The following is a 7,843-nucleotide window of genomic DNA, read 5'->3' on the forward strand; positions in this document are numbered from 1 at the left end:
CACACGTAATCAACACGTGAACAACACGTGAACAACGCGCAGACAATGTGCAAACAACGCGCAAAATACACGTAAACAACGCGTCGATTTTTCATATGTTAACAACACGTAAAATACACGTAAAATACACGTAAACAACACGTAAATTACGCGTACGTGAGGATCCTTTGCATTGGAATGTTGGCAGGCGACCCTCCCCAGGCTTACAGAAATGGTTTAGCCTACTGCTCAGCAGCCAATGGAGCTTAGGACGCTCACCATTCAAAATTGAGTAGGGACGATGGCTCAAATTTACAAGAACATTACACGTAAACAACACGTTCGATCTACGCGTTGTTACTGTGCTGATAACACCATTAATTTATGCGTAATTTATGTGTGTTACGGTATTTTCGTGTTAACATGAGAAAATCGACCGTGTTTACGTGTATTTTGCGCGTTATTTGCGCGTTGTTTACGTGTGTGTCCGTGTTGTACGTGCTGGAGAATCTGTGTTTTGAATGGTTTGGCTGTCCATAGCTGTGTGGCCGGGCTGCCGGAGAGTAGAGGAGAGAGAGAAGATGAGAGATTCAACAGACATGGCTTTACCGACGAAATGGGTCATGTAACGCAAAATTAAACCATATCCATAAAACAGCATTGTAGCGGATGCGAGGACATTAGCACGTGTGCGTCCTAGGTGAGCTAACACATGTAAAGGACGCTACTAGCACCGACTCTAGCTGCTCTCTGCTGGGACAAAGTGTCTAGCGTAAATGGTAAACCTTAAGAACCGACGTATAAACTTGATGCATCTGTTGAGTTCCTTCACGCTCTCTGTCCTCTGTGACTGTCTACATCTAAAACTAAGCTGCGCGGTGCAGGAACAACTGACTGGCTCATGATCATACAGTAGTTCCGGAGCAGTGATTGGCTTTGCAAAAACCCCGGAGCGTTCTAATGATAAAAAAAAAAATTTGCTCGATCACGCAAATTTGATCGTGGGAAGTCAAAATCGTGATCGCGATTTAAAATTTGATTAATTGTGCAGCCCTAATATATATATATATAGTATATATATATATTATATATATATATTATATATAACAACTTAGATAAAATCCAATAAACAGGAACAGTGTGATATACAGTCAAGTCATCTTTTCTCTTCAGTTTACATCTGGGAGTGCATTTTTTTATGTTTTTGTTAATTCATTATATAAGTATTTTAAATAACTATAAATGTTATATTTATGCATTTGTAGACTAAAAATGGATAAATATAAAGACAGAGTGATGTTTTGAGTGTTAATATTCAAGTTAAGCTAGATCCACACTGAAAGGAGGAAGGCAGAGTCAACTAAGGCTCTCTTTAGCGCGGAAACGATCTGAAGAGAAAACGCAAAAGTGCGTGCTATGAGTGACGCTAACGTGTGTGAATTCAACGTGATGCACGCCAGGCGCACGCAACACACCACCAAGTCCACGATGGGATTCTGCCAGACAAAATATTCGACATATGGACCAATTCTCCAGCAGTTATCATGTCCTGAGGACGTGATATGCACAAATAATATATTGTTATATTTCTGTACGGGTGATGCATGTGACGGAAACTTGTACGTGACTTGTGGGTAAACAGCATACTGTCCACACATTGGAAGGAAGGGCTTCCCCGTTGTATTGTTTTGATGTTGATCCCTGTTTAATGTGTCTATTTTTTAATTTGGAGAACAGACAACAGAAATCAGTTTTTACTTCCTCAGTTAACCCCCACACCACGAGTGCCACCAGCACGTGGCCAGGGGGCAAACAGACAAGCATCAGAGATAAAAGTTCTATAAGAAATGTTAGATGGGTCATGTCCATGATATAGGAGAGTAATGTCTCATGTTCTGCCTATTCCACCAGCTGCCAGTTTGTGAAATATACAAAATATATCATTATATTATTATTTTGGGGAACTTCCGTCCCCTTTGATTAGGTCTAAGGATGTTTCCGCTGCTGAGATCCTAAAGAGCAGATCCACTTTCCACATGGTGTGAAACCTGGTAAAGTAGCTCTCTTTGATAAGATGCATAGTTGTAATTGTAGGCAGTACTGATCCACATGGAAACAAAAAACTGCACCTCCTTATCACCTACAATTCTAGGACCAAACTGCCACGGCACTGTTTCTTCCTGCTATCCGCCCATGGCATTGAACACATGGGATAAGAAATGGCTTAACTGTCAGTTTAGGAAGCTTTGCTGACCATCAGGTGAAATGTGTATTTCCGTCATGTTGTCCTTGGGTCAAATTGGCACGGTTCCTATATCAGTTCTTTTAATTACCCAATAACTGATGATTCCACACAACGCCTCTTGGGGTGATTTTGATGGGTTATTTTTTGGGGTTTATGTCTTTGTGTTCAATTTTAGCATTGAAAAAAAAACAATTGACTAGTATTTGGAAATAGCGATTGAGTACAAATGTGACAATCTAATTCCAGTTGGGATTATCCCATCCAAACATCCATTGTCTTTAATTTTACTTCTAATATTAATTCCTAATTTTCTGCCTTTTTCTAACTCAACTTAGGGATAAATTTCCTTACCTTGTTTTGACCATACAATTAGACAAAATAACTGTATAACTAAAGTGTAATAACGTCATGTTACGTTCTGCAGATTGAAATAACATCAAAACGTCACAAATACAACATTGAAAAAAAAATGCTACAGAAAATGAGATAAAAATTTAAAAAGTTGATAAAGCGGTCAAAAATAGTTGATTTGTTCATTTTGATCGGGACAGATGAGCAACAAAGGTTTAAACAAGGTTCCTGCATTACCGCAATTCATTTATCTCTATAGAAACTGTTTCCATAACCCAACAGTCACCAGTCCTTCTTGTTCCTGTCCTAATGCGAACAGCATCTCTCTTCTCCTCTCTCTCTCTCTCTCTCTCTCTTTCTCTCTCTCTCAAAATCTTATTATGATAAGCGACTTTCAGATACAGACTCCGTGACGCTACATAGGAGATGGAATTAGGTTTGCCTTCTGTTAATCATTCTCCACCTTGGTTATTCGGCTCAGCGTTCACGGGGACTTGCAAAGGTTTCATCATGTCCGAAGGGTAGAGAGATGTCTTGCCAAACCCTAACTATTGAGTACTTAAGGTGAACCCAGATCACGATCTTTTTGAATGCTACAGATGAAAAACAAGTTAGTCATTTGTTTATTACCCAGATGCATTTTCTCTGTAGGGCCGTAAGGTGATCAAGTGGTTCAACCCAAATTGTTAGTTGAGTATAGCAGAGCATCATTGTACTTTTCAACCAAAAACATAAAAACCTCATATAGGACACACACAGTTGACGAACTTTGACTCTAATGCTAACTAATCATACCTCTGCATATATTGTCGCGGGTAGTTCCTCAGTGGAGATCAACAATATACTCCGAACACGCGTGTCCCGCGGAAAACTGTGACGCTAGTCCTAGGACCGGGAGCAACACCAAAAAAAAGGATTGTTCAAATAACCCTTAGTTTGACTGTATTATCGCATGTTTGTATTCGGGCCGTGTTCATTACCTCCCACATATGACATGAAACAGTTTACAATAGTGCCTAGAGTCAGAGACGTGTCTCTTAGCCGCTCGCATATAGGTTGATGGCAGGCGGTCTAACTGATAGCACACCCCTAGCACCAATTGCTTAATTACGTTTGTTGAATGAAGCTGTACACAAAGTTATTGATAGTAGAGGCAGCCTACACCCCTCTTCTTTTTTATTGTTAATCATCTTTCCAGTGACATGACTGAGAACAGCTAGGATATGTAAACCGATGAGGGGGTGGGGGAATGAGGGTCAGGTCTTCACCACATGCCCCTAAAATCATCTTCTGGGGACCATTGAATAATTATGAGTTATGTTGCAGTATAGTCAAAATTCATTTGTCTCTTCCAAAGGACCACACCCAAAACCCTTTAGAACAAGCGTGTGACCCCCCGCTCAGGTATTGGACTTACTCTTCCACTGTTTGCATTCTCAGGACCGCTGGCGTTTCCTATTCGATCCATCATGGTCCATCCGAAAGCAACCAGAGGCCCGTTTCTGGCATGGTTACAGCAGCAGGTCTGCAAGACGGCCTCCTTTGGACTTGCTGTCTGCGTGGCCTTCAGCTGGTAATGGGATCTTTCAGCCATTAAGGTTCTGAGGGTCGGCCCCCGTGGTCCTGGTTCCAACTGGCTGGCTCTCAGGCTGTTGATTTGTCCCTTCCTACTCGAGTAGCGCCTTCATCTGGGCTGCATCAGCAGAGTATCCTCAAAGAGGTACAGTAAGACTGGTTGGCGAGTTGAAGAGTTGGGTTAAAACTCAAAGTGAATAACATCAACAATGGTTATGTTACAATAATAGCACACTGGGAAAAACACATGCATAAGCCTTTCTAACCATCTGTAAACTAGGGACAGTCCCAGAGCCTGGTGGTGGTGTTGGTGGCTGCTGGACTTATCCTTTGGGATTTTAAATTGTTTTCGTTTTTAAAATAGGTAAATATAAAAAAATAGCAACATTAAAAAAAAACTATGGCATTAAAGTTTAAATTTTGGACCTTGACTTGGACTGTCCCAAGGCGACTGGTAAGCCCCAAAGGACCTGTACCAGACCTGTTCCACTTCCTGGAACTGATCAGTCCGGCGACCACAAGGGATCAGTGAGTATGTGGTCATGTAACAAACCTTTCTCACTAGAAGGGGCACTCGAAGACCTCTCGCCAATGAATGCCCAATCTCACAATGTTAAGCAGTGGGGGTTTTCCGTCAGGAGTCATTTTCTGTATTTTAACACCACATAAGTGCAGCACGCAATACCCATCTCGCGATGTGTGATAATAAGTGAAAAATACTTAGTGTATCGGCCCCATGCCTGGGATCCCCTCAAGATGTGATGGGTTGTTCGTGGCCCCCGTACCCCTAATACCTAGAACATGCATAAGCCCTGGGTGTATGGCTTGCTTCTATGAAGTGCACCTCTGGCATCTAGTTGGTGTATATGTTATGTTCCAAAACTGAATTTACGCAGAAATTTTTACCGACACATATGTCAGTTCTGGGGGTTTCTTTAGTCTTTTTATGTGGGTAGAGTTCCTGTGTACATTAATAACCTCTAAGTCATGTTTGACAACCACAGTATAGTAACTAACTGCATTCTTATATTTTGCGGTCTTTATTATTAGCAGGTAATATCGCATAGGTGGACGTGGTTTCGTTTTTCCTCCAAACACATGTATATCACAATATCCTCACGGTCAAATCTCGTTTTATGGTGGACCATTGCTTGGGATGCCTAATGTTTCTTGTTGTGTTATTAGCCCCCCAACGGCTCCGGGAGGGAGCTTACGGATTTAGGCAGTGGTTGGTGGTATACGATTAGGGGTGCGGTTAGGGTAAAACGGCCCCGCCTAGTGTGCGCTTGCGAGGGCCTCCCAGGCAGTCAAGGCGGACCACTGGTGTGCCCTAACAAACACCTAAACTTCCTCTCTGTTACAAAAACCTGGTTAGGTTCTAAATAGCTGTGTAAAAGCAGGGCCAAATGTTCCGCGTCCGTACCAACTAGAACCACAGACAGGAAGGACACAGGGAAATATAAAACTGTGATATGTTAAAAGGTCCTCATCTCCTGCTCCGGCTCCGCTCTGGATTGTGTCTCTACCACATAATTCTTAATAAATTAAAAGGTATTACAATAATAAATGTATATATTATATTTACACCTGTTAATAGAGGCATTAGTAAGCAAAGCGGCCCTGTGGGGGGAGTATAAAATGATAATAAAATAATCAAACTAAATACTAATATATAGAAAAGAGCGTATAATCGTTATTGTTGATAAAAAAATGCCCGGTGTCTAGCTTTTGTGTGAAAGAACTTTCTATTTAAATAGATTTCAAAAATATTGTCACTAAATCATTTATAGTGCGCACCTAAATTACTTTTGATAAAAACCATTTTTATATATAGTATATAAAATACTGTTAACGGTATTTTGCCCCCTCAGCACGATAAAAAGTACATCATAACCATTAAAAGATGTGTGTAGATAAGTGTGCTGTGGTAAAAACGTGATACCAACTGATAATAATCGCGCCACATCTTATAAGTGAAATAAATAAGTAAATAATATAAAATATTTTAATCATACATCATAGAATAAATCACCACACTGTTCATATTGAGCTATATAAACCGATGGTATGTGTATCATCATGTAAAATCCATTCGAGGCAAGCAATTGCATGGTGTAAAACAAGATAGGGAAAACAAAGACAATGAATATTAAGTACATCTCATCACTCTACCAAATAAAACCCACCAGACTAAAATCATAAAGACACCAAGGCATTCTTTAATAACTTATAAGAAAAGAAAAACCACATAAAATTAAACATTGTGTCTAAATATCGGTTGGGCCCCCCTGAGGCAGCAAGTAGTCACTAAAAAAAAAAATAATAAAATCTGAAAAGCATTATCTAGAATAGAAAAGTCCTAAAAATAGAAAGAAAGGAAAAAAGAAGGGAAACTGAGAAACATGTTGGGGTTTTAATAACGGAAAAGATGGTTCTGATGCGCGGCAGAGGAGGTCCCGACAAAAACTGAAGGAGGAGAGGCGACCAGAATCAGTGGTGAGGGAAGGGTTTTCGAACACTAAAAACTTAATAAAAAGAGGAAGTGGGGACCCATGTAGTCTTTCATTCGACCTGGCGGTCTATGGTGTTTAGGGTAGGGTTAGGGTTTTTAAGGCTAGGGTAGTGTGCCTGCACAACACCATCGAGCACAGCAACATGGGTTATACAGACACCTTTTAGCTGTATGATGGAACTTTTAGGGACTCCCGGTCAAGTAAATCTTACCATGTTGTCTCTCACCCATGAATCTCTAAAAGGATATAATAATTATTTTCCCCACACTCGGACAGATATTATACATTTTCTACAATAAACACAGTGACGCAAAAAGATGCAAGTTGGACAATTAGGTAGTTCAGTATATGTGATATCCGTGCGTCCTTTATACCTATTCTATCAGCCCGCCCAGGGGTTATGTTTCGCACAGGTCACAAACAGATTTATTAACACAGGTTGAAGGTGTCTGACAGCCGTTTCATTTGGGGTGTATACCAAATACGGGCTTATTCCGATTTTATATTCGGAAATCATTATTGCCTGGCTGGAAGTCTTCATCTCTTGAGTGGCATTCTAGTTTTGTTGATAATTAGCTTTTTATTCGATATACCAAATTTAAACTTGATTATTGTTGTCATGCTTAACATAGTTGTGGTGGTGGTGGTGGAGGTTGTTAGTAGCCAGTCAGAATATGGTGCGGGCAAAAATTGCCTATTGTCAGCATAATAGACTTTTCCCCAATGACACACCACACACTAGCCTTTTAAGTGTCTGTATATTGTGATTGCAAAAAATAAATAAGAGAGTCATTGTGTTATAAACAGTTCTGGGTTTAATAAAACATCTGACAAAACTGGTCAAATAAAAACCAAAACTCCCTCTGTATATTAAGAAAAAAACTTGATGAGGTTTGGACACAGTTGGCATGTAACAAGCTACTGTAATGTGTATCATGTCCTTACGATTGGACTCTCGTATCAGGAACGATGCCGACTTCATTGTGTGGCACAGCCCATTCAGACAGGAAGTGTGATGAATTAAAAAGGGCGGACGTGGTTTCTACCTTGAGCTGAGCGATCTGGTGTCATGGTTGAAAGTCCCTACCAGGCCGTGGCTGCTAACAGTGTGTGCTGGCAGCTCAAGGTGTCCAGGGCCCCACAGGACCGTACCTTAGAACTCATGTTCCTTTTCTGTTCT

The 7,843-nt window shown here is 40.6% G+C and overlaps 1 long non-coding RNA gene across 1 annotated transcript in view; it reads right to left on the minus strand.

Moving 5' to 3' along the window:
• Positions 1-7,843, minus strand: part of LOC116692183 (uncharacterized) — a 14,124-nt gene that overhangs the window by 1,594 nt on the left and 4,687 nt on the right. The window contains exon 2 of the long non-coding RNA XR_004332649.1: positions 1,505-1,509. This is a non-coding gene — a long non-coding RNA (uncharacterized LOC116692183). The remainder of the gene's footprint in view (positions 1-1,504; positions 1,510-7,843) is intronic.

This window comes from Etheostoma spectabile, chromosome 7 (genome assembly GCF_008692095.1).
Source record: "Etheostoma spectabile isolate EspeVRDwgs_2016 chromosome 7, UIUC_Espe_1.0, whole genome shotgun sequence".
In the NCBI taxonomy this organism is placed as follows: Eukaryota; Metazoa; Chordata; class Actinopteri; order Perciformes; family Percidae; genus Etheostoma; species Etheostoma spectabile.